Here is a 12,899-nt window from a genome sequence, read left to right on the forward strand (position 1 = left end):
CTCCAAATACCCAAGCTTATCATGACCCTCCTCCTCTTAAGGATCACTCCTAGTCAACCAGATAAAGCTAAAACTCTTTAAAATACCATACAAGGCATTCCCAGTCTGCTTCCTCTTGTACCCCTTCTGCCTCATATCTGACTTCCTCCCACCCTGCATGTTTTACTAAAGCCAGAGCAAAGTTCTCACTGTACCCTAGCTGCTCATGATGTGATGTCTCGCATGTTCTCTTCCCTTTGCCTGGAATGTTTCTATGGGGGTCTCAAGGCTTTCATCAAGGGTCACCTTGTAGTAGCTCGTATTTGTTCAGTGCATGGTGCATGCCCAGCAGCATGATGATCAACACCCTATGATGTGCTACCATTATTAGGCGTAAGAAGGCATATGGGGAACAAAGTGGAGCTCAACAAAGTGACACCATGCCAAGGATGTATGCCCAGCAAAGTGATACCGATCCAAGGATACTTGTCCATCAGCAAAGTGATATCCATCCAAAGATACATGTCTCAGGAATGGCAGAGTGAGAGTTCTAATCAGGACTTTCTGCCTGCAAAGTAGCTTTATCAGTCTTCTACTGCTGCCATAACAGACCAACACAAATGTATTATCATATAGTTCTAGAGGTCAGAAGTTTAAAATGAATTTTACTGGGTTAAAAATGTCAGCAGGCTACATTCCTTCTGGAATCTCTAGGAGAGAATCTGCTCCTTTGACATTTCCAGCTTCTAGAGGCTGCCTGCATTCCTTGGTTCATGGCTCTTCCTCTATCTTCCAAGTCAACAATGTTGTACTTTGATATCTCACTCTCCCTCTCTCTTTCTTCTCCCCTTCCCCCTCCTCCTTCTTTCTCTGTCTCTCTCTTCCCCTCTCATTGAGGGGGGCTCTGCTTCCCTACTCACATCTCCTCTAACTTCTACCATTTTCCTTTTCTCTTAAAAGGACTCTTGTTATTACATTGGGTTCACCAGGATAATCTGCCTGTCTCAGTTCTTAATTTACCATATCCTCAAAGCTCCCCCCCAACCCCCACTCCTCCCGCCACCTGCCACGTAAGGAAACATAGTTACAGGTTCTGGTGATTAGAAATGTGTAACTTTGTGAAGCCTACCACAGTAATTCTCTTAATTTCTATATTATTCGGTCAACTCCTTCTAGAAAGTTGCTCTCTTTAACTTTTCCATTAATGTTTCTATGGGCCAGAAGCTAGAAGCTACTCTTTTCTTGGGGTCCTACAGCCTTCTAGTCATACTTCTCATTTTGTATTTATTGTATTACATTGAAATTAGCTCTTTACCTTTCTGGCTCCCCCAGTTGAATGAGAGTTTCTCAAGGGCAAGCTGTATGTCCCCAGAACGTGGCCCAGAATCATGTGTATAGCAGGCAATACTGAAAGTTGGGTGGATGAATGAAGGGTGGGATGTTTGAAAATCACTGATATCTCCATTCAAACACGATGGTATCTATGGTCCTTTTAAACAAAGACATGAATGTGGCTAAAGTATGTGTCCAACATTTATATATACCAAAAATGAACACTATTCTGTGAGAATTGAGCAAGCCTTCAGTTCATAGAATCTCTTCCTTTTGATCTTGATTTCTTCAGTTATGCAACACTTGAGTGCTACCTACCTACTAAATGGCAGGCCCCAGGGACATGAAGCTAACTTAAATTCTTTCCATTAAGGAAGTAACAGTTTTGAGGACAGACGTATATGAACCCACAATGGATCAGTGCTGATAGGTGTTCTTCTCACATGTGAACAGGTCATTTTCTGAGTCTTATTGGAATCCATAAAGACTCTTTGCAAAGCCATGTTTCTACAAAAAAAAAAAAAAAAGAAAGAAAGAAAGAAAAGAAATATGGGCTGCTAACATCGCTGGGGAGGTAGTATCATTTAAGAGTTAAGGACATTCATTAGAAAGCCAGAGATTTGGGATTAAGCCCTATCTCTGCAACAGTGGTCACATGATCTTGTTTAAATGATTTCATTTAATTTTCTCAAATTTTTCCCCCCTTATCCGAAGCAAATGAAATCAGTATGTTCATGTGAACATTAGTCACGATAGCTGAGATATGGAAACAACATAGCAATAAATGTTCATCACCAGATGAATGGATTAGAATATGTGAAATATAGAAATATACACATACACGCAACACACTGAAACATTATTCAGCCTTGCAAAACGAAGAAATTCTGACATTGTAACAACATGAATGTACCTGGAGAACATCATGCTAAGTGACATAAGCCAGACACAGAAAGACAAATACTATATTATCCCACTTATATGTGAAATCTAAAATAGTCAAACTCACAAAAACAGAGTGGAATGGTGTTTCCCAGGGACTGGGAAAAGAATTGAGGACATGTTGGTTAAGAGTACAAATTTCATTTATACAGAATGAATCAATTCTGGAGAACTATTTTAGCCATTTATTAAGCTGCAAATATATTTTTTTCTAAATCTTGCTGACACATATTTTATTAAGCATAATAAATTCCAGAGAAAATTGAATTTTAAGAAAGTCATCCTCCCCCTAAAAATGGGGATTATGAGACATCTATTTCATAGGGATTTTTGAGAATTAGATGAGGTTTATGAATTGCTTTGCTTACGGTCTAGCATATTCTTTGCATCCCAGAAGTGCTAACTTTAATTATCATTTAGGATAATCCTTTGTCTTTTTTTTGGATGTCAAAAAAAAACCTATTATTCAGTGTAGCAAAATAAAATTTTGAAGTGTTTTTTGTTTAAATTTTATTTTACTTGAGAGAGAGAGAGAAAACAGCAGAAGGGAGGGGCAGAGGCAGAGGGAGAAGCAGGCTCCCCACTGAGCAGATAGCCCAATAGAGTACTCCAATCCCAAGACCCCAGGATCATGACCTGAGCTGAAGGCAGACACTTAACCTACTGAGCCACCCAGGTGCCTCTTGATGTGTTAATTGAAGTACTACTTACTTCCTCCCAGTGTAGCAGGTGACCATTTGTTTTAGCAGCCTAATGGATGAACACCAATTGCAGAGGACAATCCACTGCTGAGAACAAAGGTGACATCCTTAGCTTCCAAATGGAGGGGTAAGCAGGAAAAGATGTATTCTCTGTGTCCTCAGATTCTAAGCAGTAGTCGAAGCAAAGAATTTGATTGAGAAGAGAGAAGACACATAACAGGAGCATTTACTCTGTCTCTTTTTCCTGGACTCAACCCTGGTGATAAAGAAAGGAAACCACCTCACATCTGATTTTAATTTGAGGATCTAAGATTACAGAGGATTGGCTCCCTGCCAATTTGTTCTCAAACTCTAGTCATTAGTAGTCTCAAAGAGTTGAAAATAAGGTCCTAGGGAAAAGAATAATTCTCTCTTTCCTGTGGACCCTGCCAAGATGAAGAACAGCAATCAGACCTATAGGAGAGACCTGAAGGACCCAGGTTGGCCAAAAAAATCTGAATGAAATTGTGGGCAAGAACATGAAGGATGGAGAATGACCCAGAGGACTTGGGATCAGAACTAAAGTAAAACTTTGATCATCTCAAGGAACAGAGTAGCTCAGAGCCAATGACCCTAAGCCATGAAGGGTAAAGTCCCACAATACACAGGATCACACACTCAAGTCTCAAGCAACACAGGTTGGGCAGATATTTAAAAATGTGCCCCCCCTTCCAAAAAAATTCCAAGTATGACTATGGAATAAGACCAAAATCTATACTTGTCTCCCCAGAGGCATCTTGCAGCAGTTGTCTTAACCCCGGAGCATTTAAAATCGGGAGTGAATTAGGTGGAAGAAGAGAACTTCAGGACGATTCTGGAAGATCTTCTGAATGAGCCTGACTTTCAACCTAGGAGGAATGAGTAAAAACCTCCGGACTGGACTGAGATAATCCCAGAAAGAGTTAGGGTGATTTTTCTCTCTGGGGGATTCTTGAGTCTTAAAATCAAAAGGTTTCATAGTAATAAAGTTAATGTTTACACACCTGAGATTGTCACCTTAGGTTCATAACCCACAAACATTTGGCCTTACAGGTCATTCATTCTCTTGGGCTGGATGTGAGGAATGTCACTGAATTAATCATGCTTGCAACAACTGTGTTTAGAAGAGCTCAGGTTGCATTTTGTATGAAGTGTGTTCTATTACCTGTACCATGGGCATGAAGCTGCTGACAAGGGTTGTGTGGAGGGTTGTGTGACTTAATACAAAGTTCTTGCTTAAGCAAGTATGACAAGTTGAATCTGCAAGTTAATCACCATTTGTTCAGATGTTCCTCCTCACACGGAGGTCTCTGTGAGAGAACAGAAAAAGAGACAGCAGGGTTGAGAATAAGGTTTCCTCACTCACATGCTGTCTTGGAATCTACGACACAGTGTCTGGAAGTCCAAGGGCTTGCTGTTCAGCTCTGGGGTCAGCAAATTCTTTTCTGCAAAGGTCACGTCTTCATTAGTTTGGGCTGCTGGAACAAACTGCCGTAGACTGGTGGCTTGTAAACACCTAAGATCTATCTGTCACCGTTTTGAAGGCAGGAAATCTGAGAGCAGGCTGCCAGCATGGTGGAAGGACAAAAATGCCACCTCTGCCAGGTGAAAAATGTCTTCTTTTAATCTAATCTGGCAGAAAGGGCCGTGGAGCTCTCTGGGACCTCTTTTATAAAGGAATTGGGATTTCAACCTGTGAGTTTTGAGGAAACACAAATGTTCACACCATAGCAGGCCAGATAGTAAATGTTCTAGGCTTTGTGAGCCGTGAGATCTCTGTTACAACTGCTCAACGCCACTGTTACAGCACGAAAACAACTGTCACAATTCATAAGTAGAGGAGTGTAGCTAGGTTCTAATAAAACTGTATCTGTATACAACAGTGACCAGCTGGAGTCAGCCTTGCCTCTAATCTAGCTTATCTGCATCCAAGAAAGTTGACCTGGCCACTAGATATGATGCCTGGGGCCTAAAATGTGAGCATACTAATAGACTTGTCTGTTGCATGTAGCAGACAGAGGTAATAGTAGTCATTGTTGATTTTATTTTCTGGGCTACTTAAGATTTATTTCCCTTGGTGTCATTTGGAAACCACGCTCACCCCACTCTCAATCCACATACGTTTGCTTTGACTGGGTTCTGGCTCCAGGAGTAAAGAATGTGGTCCAAATCTAACCCATGAGCCCACCAATCCCCCAAGCCATAGTGACAGATGCAGGGATGGGGTATGGCCCCAACTTGCCCAGTCAGGATCAGGTTTGTGATATGTTCAACCAGAAGGAATCCTCCAGATCTAGATGTAAAGATTTGAGTGTGAATGGTTTATTTGAGAAATGATCTCAGGAAATATTGGTTGATGGTTTCAAGAAAATTATAATGGAGGGGAATCGGAGCTTCATCCTGGGGGGCACAGAGTCAGTGTAGAACAGAAACCTCCAAATTAGTCCACCAGGTTTCTGTCAGTCACTGGTAGAGGGCTGTTCCTTGGCCTGCTCATCCCTGTTACCTCAGGCCTGCCTGAGCAGCAGCAGAGTAGATGTTTCAGTCACAAAAGAGCAATGTCAAACAAAGAGGTATAGATGCTAGAATTTGGAAGTCAGATTCTGCTGGTCTGAAATAAGACCTAAGGAGGGTCTGGGTAAGGCACCTATCTATAGCTTTTGCTACCACAGAATTGGGTTACTCTCCCTATTGGGATTCCGGAGAAAGTGGGGGCTGACTTGACTCAGTTTGCACTCTGAAATCATACTGTGCCTGAAATCATCCCACAGACATTTTAGTTAGGAGCCAATGAATTTCCTTTTTGCTTAAACCAGTTTGAGTCAAGTTTCCGACCATATGAATCAACAAGGACTAAATAAAGCACATGAGAAGTTGGAATTTATTTTCTACTGGTACTGATTCATCCCAAACTCTGAAAAATATTTTGAGGTATATAGAATTCTGAAAAGACCCTAAGTCTAGATATATAGATATAAATCTTATATATCATCGTGACTGTAGATACAGATCACATACAACATTTGATAACATCTGTATCTGTGCTATGCCTATGTACAGGGGGTTGGTGGTACAGCGTTCAGGAGAGAGATACATAAATATGTTGGTTTTTCAGTGGTATACAAAAGGTTAAATAAGAATATAATGAAAGTTCTCATAGAAAAGTCACCAGATCCCCACAACCCTTCCATCCATCCACTACATGTAAGCCCAGAAATATCTGCTTCCATGAAGAGAAGCAAGTGTGCAAGGTTGACCAGCAGACTCGCAGGAGTTATATCATAAGAGACCAATGTCTATTCCTCGTAATAACCTACTTTTGTCCACAGTCTCTGTGCTGAAGGTTTATCTCTCTTTTTTGTTCTTTCTACTCGTATTTACTAAATGGAATTAAAGGATTAGAATTGAGATGTTCTGGACAAATAGAAGAGGATCAGAAAATAATAAGACCAGGAAAAACAAATGTAGTCATTTCCGGGAAAGTCCGAGAGTCAAGGGAGTAAGCAAAGGACGGCACATGCTTATGAGTGCAAGAGAGGGTCAGAAAAAAGATTAAAAGAAATTACTTGTAATGCCCAAAGCATACACCCTGCATTTGTGTGTGTGTTCTCGAAGGAAATGGAATCCGTTTCTTTTATATTTTTGCTCAGATTGCTATTTCATTCAATGTGATTTGGGCTGATCCACACTTACACAAGCTAAATAAGTGTGTGAATCCCTATTGAATCTATGACCCATGTGGTCAGTCTATGGTATCTTATTCAGGAGGCACAGTTCAACACCCCAGAAATAAATTAAGATGGATTCCATTTGTTTATTTACCATTTCTGTGGGATATGGCACTATTCATGCCACTAGTGATTGAACAGTGAACAGACTAAACAAAACGTGTCCTCTCATTGATTTTACAGTGAGCGGAAAATGACAGATGAGGACCCAAATAAAATGTGTAACCAATTAGATGATGATAAGTGATATGCAGAAAACACAGCAAAAGAGGATTGGGAACATCACGAGGGGAGGGTCCCTTTGAGATGACGACTTTTGTCCAAAAGTGTAAAGGCAATTGTCTGAGGAAAGAGCATTCCAGGCAGAGAGGACAGCACGTACAAAGGCCCTGAGGTGGGAGAGCACTGGGCCTTTCTTAGAACTATAAGGAGACCAGTATGATACTAGAGAAAGGTCAGCCAACTTTTTCTGGGAAGGACTATATAGTAAAAGATTTCAATTCTGAGGTCCATACAGCATCCACAATAAGCACTCAGCTCTGTCATTGTGGTATGAAGGCTCCCAGAGACAAGCCATAGTTTTCTGGCCCTTGGCTTAAAAAACATGAGCAGGTGTAGTGATATCTGAATGTGTAGGGTCTTATATATCATTGCAACAACTTTAGATTTTATTTTGTATATTAGTTAGGGCTCCCCAGAGAAACAGAACCAATAGGTGTGTATGTGTGTGTGTGTGTGTGTGTGTGTGTGTGTGTGTGCCTGCGCACGCGTGCGTGCGTGTGTGCATGTGTATATAAATTTGGGGGGGTGGGTAGAGGAAGAAAGAGATTATCAGGAATTGGCTCATAAGATTCTAGAGGCTGACAGATACCAAAACTCACAGTTGCCAAGCTGGAGACCCAGAAGAGCTGATGGTATAGTTCCATCCTGAAGACCAGCAGGCTCAAAACCCAAGAAAAGCCAATATTTTAGTTCAAGTCTAGGGGCAGGAAAAAACATGAGGCCTCACCCAATTTGAAGGCACTCAGGTGGGAGGTATTTGCTCCTATTCAGAAAAGGGTCAGTCCTTTTGGTCTAGTCAGACCTTCAACTGATTAGATAAGGCCCACTTCCACTGGGAAAGGAGATCTGCTTTACTCAGTTTATCAATTTAAACGTTAAGCCCATCCACAAATACCCTCACAGAAACACCCAGATTATGTTTGGACAGATATCTTGGTATCCTGTGTCCCAGTCAAGTTGACACAGAATTAACCACCATCACCTTTTATATGAGAGAGAGCCACTGAAGGATTTGGGGCTGTGAAATGGCATGACCTGATTCCATGTTAGCTGGATCACTCTAGCTGGTGTGTTGGGCAGTTGTAGGGCAACCAACTATAAGGCTATTTCAATATTCTAGGCAATAGATAATTGTGACTTAAACAAGGTGGTAGCAATGTAGATGGAGAGAAATAATCGGATTGGTTTTTGACAGTGGCACTGACTGACTTTTCTAATCATTTGATATTAGTGTGGAAGAAAGACTATAGTATGGTAGACTCTAAGACTGTCCTGAGCAATTTAAAGGATAACATGGTCCCCAAATGAGATAAGAAAGATGATAAGAAAAGCAAATGGTTTAGGGAAAACATTAGGAATTCAGTTCTGAACAGGTGATATTTAAACACTTATTAGGTATCCAAGTGCTAAAATAGATGCAATGTTGCAAACGTGTATCCCCCCCACTCCCACCCCTGCCAAACTCCTGTGTTGAAATTCTAACCTGGAATTTGATGGTATTTGGAGGTAGGGTTTCTGGGAAGTGCTTAGGTCATGAGAGTGAAGCCCTCATGAATGGGATTCATGCTCTTATAAAAGAGACCCTCAGAGACCCCTCACTCCTTCTCCCATGTGAGGATTCAGCAAGAATATACCAGCTATCAACCAGGAAGAGGGATCTCAGGAGAAAGCGACCATGTTGGCACCTTGATCTTCAACTTTTAGCCTCTGGAACTGTAAGAACTGATGCTTTTAGAAACACCCTGGTCTGTAGTATCGTGTTAGAGCAGTCTGAATGGACAAAGACAGTAGAGCAGGAACCGTATGTACTTATTTGAAGTTCAAAGGGAAAAGTCCATCAAGTAAGGCATTCATGAGATAATACAAGAGATTTAATTCAAAAATTTCAACACTGACTATATCCCCTTTCCTCTTCTGTCTACATGCCTGAAACTCCTTGGAGCTCTCATTTGTCCCGTCTCCTCCCATCCCATGCTGCGCATGCCCAGCCTTCCTTCTTCTCCATGGCTTTCCTGTGGTTTACTGAATCACTCAGTAAGCATTCACATGGTTTCACAAAGTTCACATGGTTTACTGAATCTCTCACCAAGTCTTACTCCACCAATGCCCCTCGGGGGGGTCTGCTGTCCTTGCTCTTCACCAGATCTGCATGCACAGGTCCCCCAGCTGGGGAAAGACAAGGGAGGGATTACAAAGTGGGGCGCCAGAGAGAGAATTGGGGCTGAAAATGATCCATTCTTTTTGGGTCTATGGAAATAGGATCTATGGACATCGTATAATAACTAATAGCAATAACAGTTATGTGTTATATCAGCCATAAGTGGCTGATGTTCATTATTTCAAAGCTAGTTTAATAGAATCATAGAATTTTATAATTTTATCAGCCCTGGAAGTTCTAAAATCATTTTGTCCCACCCTATCTTTTATAAATGAAGAAACCTGAGATCAATAGCAGTGAATTAATTTGCCTGAGCTTCACTTTTTCTGAGAAAGCTATTCCTCTATTAATCACCGTATCAGTATAAATGTGTATATGGATGTCTAATTAGCATAACTTATGGAACATCTGCAACATGTAGCTTTATGAAAAAAGCATTATGAAAAGTGCTTTATATTCACCATTTCATTGAATCTTCTTAACTCTGTGAAGTAGTTAAATGAGCCCAGTTTCACAATGAGTATCTGAAAGGCTCAAAGAGATATAGTGACTAGCTCTTCACCCAGCGAGGCCGTGAGGGAGGCAAGGTGAGAAACTTGTCTGAGTCCAGTGCCTTTGCCTGCACAAAGCTGCCTTTCCATCATGAATCGTTGTATGTGGTGGAGGGAGGGGGGGGGGTAAGGATGTTCCACAATAGATGGTAATTTGTTCTTTCTCAATCCATTTCAATCTGCCAAGACACATTTGGGTGTCCCAGAGATTGACCTGGCATGCTCCATAAGCTCTGACTTTCTCTCAATGACTTGGCTTTGTCCTCGTTCATAGGTTGTTCTTTTACTGGTTGGTCTGCTAAGAATTTGTATGTCCTGTTAAGTGGGAATGGTGGCAAAAGGGAGATAAAATAATGGTCTTGTTCAAAAGAAAGAGAGGAAGTATGCACATCAGATAGAACACGCGAGCCCTATTAGCACAGGATGACAGTCTGAAAATCAATCACGAACATGAATTTGACATGAACAAGTGTTAGGAACTGGTGACAATCAGACGTAAGGCAGTAATCATTGCCCACACTAAACTATAAAACTACTTGAATCAAAATATAACTACTTAAATCAAGCTACAGGTCTGCTCCTCTTAATATGTATTGTTATATTTTCTATTTATTTCTATATATTTATCTCTATATATTTTACATATACTTTTTAATTTTTTTATTTTTTTATTAACATATAATGCATTATTAGCCCCAGGGGTACAGGTCTGTGAATTGTCAGGCTTACACACTTCACAGCACTCACCATAGCACATACCCTCCCCAGTGTCCATAACCCAACCACCCTATCCCTACCCACCTCTCCACAGCAACCCTCAGTTTGTTTTGTGAGATTAAGAGTCTCACGGTTTGTCTCCCTTCTGATCCCATCTTGTTTCATTTATTCCTTCCCTAACCCCCAAAACCTCACATTGCCTCTCAAATTCCTCATATCAGGGAGATCATATGATAATTTCCTTTCTCTGATTGACTTATTTAGCTCAGCATAATACCCTCTAGTTCCATCCATGCCATTGCAAATGGCAAGATTTCCATTTCTTTTGATGGCTGCATAGTGTTCCATTGTGTATATATACCACATCTTCATTATCCACTCATCTGTTGATGGACATCTAGGTTCTTTCCATAGTTTGGCTACTGTGGACATTGCTGCTATAAACATTCAGGCACACGTGCCCCTTCAGATCAACACATTTGTATCTTTAGGGTAAATACCCAGTAGTGTGATTGCTGGTCATAGGGTAGCTCTATTTTCAACTTTTTGAGGAACCTCCATACTGTTTTCCAGAGTGGCTTCACCAGCTTGCATTCCCACCAACAGTATAGGATTCTCCGCATCCTTGCCAACATCTGTCATTTCCTGACTTACTAATTTTAGCCATTCTGACTGGTGTGAGGTAGTATCTCATTGTGGTTTTGATTTGTGTTTCCCTGATGCCGAGTGATGTGGAGCACTTTTTCATGTGTCTGTTGGCCATCTGGATGTCTTCTTTGCAGAAATGGCTGTTCATATCTTCTGCCCATTTCTTGGTTGGAATATTTGTTCTTTGGGTGTTGAGTTGGGTAAGTTCTTTATAGATTTTGATACTAGCCCTTTATCTGATATGTCATTTGCAAATATCTTCTCCCATTCTGTCAGCTGTCTTTTGGTTTTGTTAACTGTTTCCTTTGCTCTGCAAAATCTTTTGATCTTGATGAAGTCCCAATAGTTCATTTTTGTCCTTGCTTCCCTTGCCTTTGGCGATGTTCCTAGGAAGAAGTTGCTGCAGCTGAGGTCAAAGAGGTTGCTGCCTGTGTTCTCCTCAAGGATTTTGATGGATTCCTGTCTCACATGGAGGTCCTTCATCCATTTTGAGTCTGTTTTTGTGTGTGGTGTAAGGAAATGGTCCATTTCATTTTTCTGCACATAGCTGTCCAATTTTCCCAACACCATTTGTTGAAGAGACTGTCTTTTCCATTGGACATTCTTTCCTGATTTGTCAAAGATCAGTTGGCCATAGAGTTGAGGGTCTATTTCTGGGCTCTCTATTCTGTTCCACTGATCTATGTGTCTGTTTTTGTGCCAGTACCATACTCTCTCGAAGATGACAGCTTTGTAATAGAGCTTGAAGTCCGGAATTGTGATGCCACCAACTTTGGCTTTCTTTTTCAACATTCCTCTGGCTATTCGAAGTCTTTTCTGGTTCCATATAGATTTTAGGATTATTTGTTCCCTTTCTTTGAAAAAAATGGATGGTATGTTGATAGGGATTGCATTAAACATGTATATTGCTTTAGGTAGCATAGACATTTTCACAATATTTGTTCTTCCAATCCACGAGCATGGAACATTTTTCCATTTCTTTGTGTCTTCCTCAATTTCTTTCATGAGTACTTTATAGTTTTCTGAGTACAGATTCTTTGCCTCTTTGGTTAGGTTTATTCCTAGGTATCTTGTGGTTTTTCAGTGCAATTTTAAATGGGATTGACTCCTTAATTTCTCTTTCTTCTGTCTTCTTGTTGGTGTATAGAAATGCAACCGATTTCTGTGCATTGATTTTATATCCTGACACTCTACTGAATTCCTGTACAAGTTCTAGCAGATTTGGAGTGGAAACTTTTGGGTTTCCCACATGAAGTATCATATCATCTGCAAAGAGTGATAGTTAGACTTTTTTGCTGATTTGGATGCCTTTAATTTCTTTTGGTTGTCTGATTGCTGAGGCTAGGACTTCTAGTACTATGTTGAATAGCAGTGGTGATAATGGACATCCCTGCCATGTTCCTGACCTTAGGGGAAAAGCTCTTAGTTTTTCTCCATTGAGAATGATATTCACATTGGGATTTTCATAGATGGCTCTGATGATATTGAGGTATGTACCCTCTATCCCTACACTGTGAAGAGTTTTGATCAAGAAAGGATGCAGTACTTTGTCAAATGCTTTTTCAGCATCTATTGAGAGTATCACATGGTTCTTGTTCTTTCTTTTATTAATGTATTGTATCGCATTGATTGATTTGTGGATGTTGAACAAACCTTGCAGCCCTGGTATAAATCCCACTTGGTCATGGTGAATAATTCTTTTAATGTACTGTTGGATCGTATTGGCTAGTATTTTGGTGAGAATTTTTACATCTGTTTCATCAAGGATATTGGTCTTAATTCTCTTTTTTGATGGGGTCTTTGTCTGGTTTGGGGATCAAGGTAATGCTGGCCTCATAAAATC

Source organism: Mustela erminea, chromosome 1 (genome assembly GCF_009829155.1).
Source record: "Mustela erminea isolate mMusErm1 chromosome 1, mMusErm1.Pri, whole genome shotgun sequence".
In the NCBI taxonomy this organism is placed as follows: domain Eukaryota; kingdom Metazoa; phylum Chordata; class Mammalia; order Carnivora; family Mustelidae; genus Mustela; species Mustela erminea.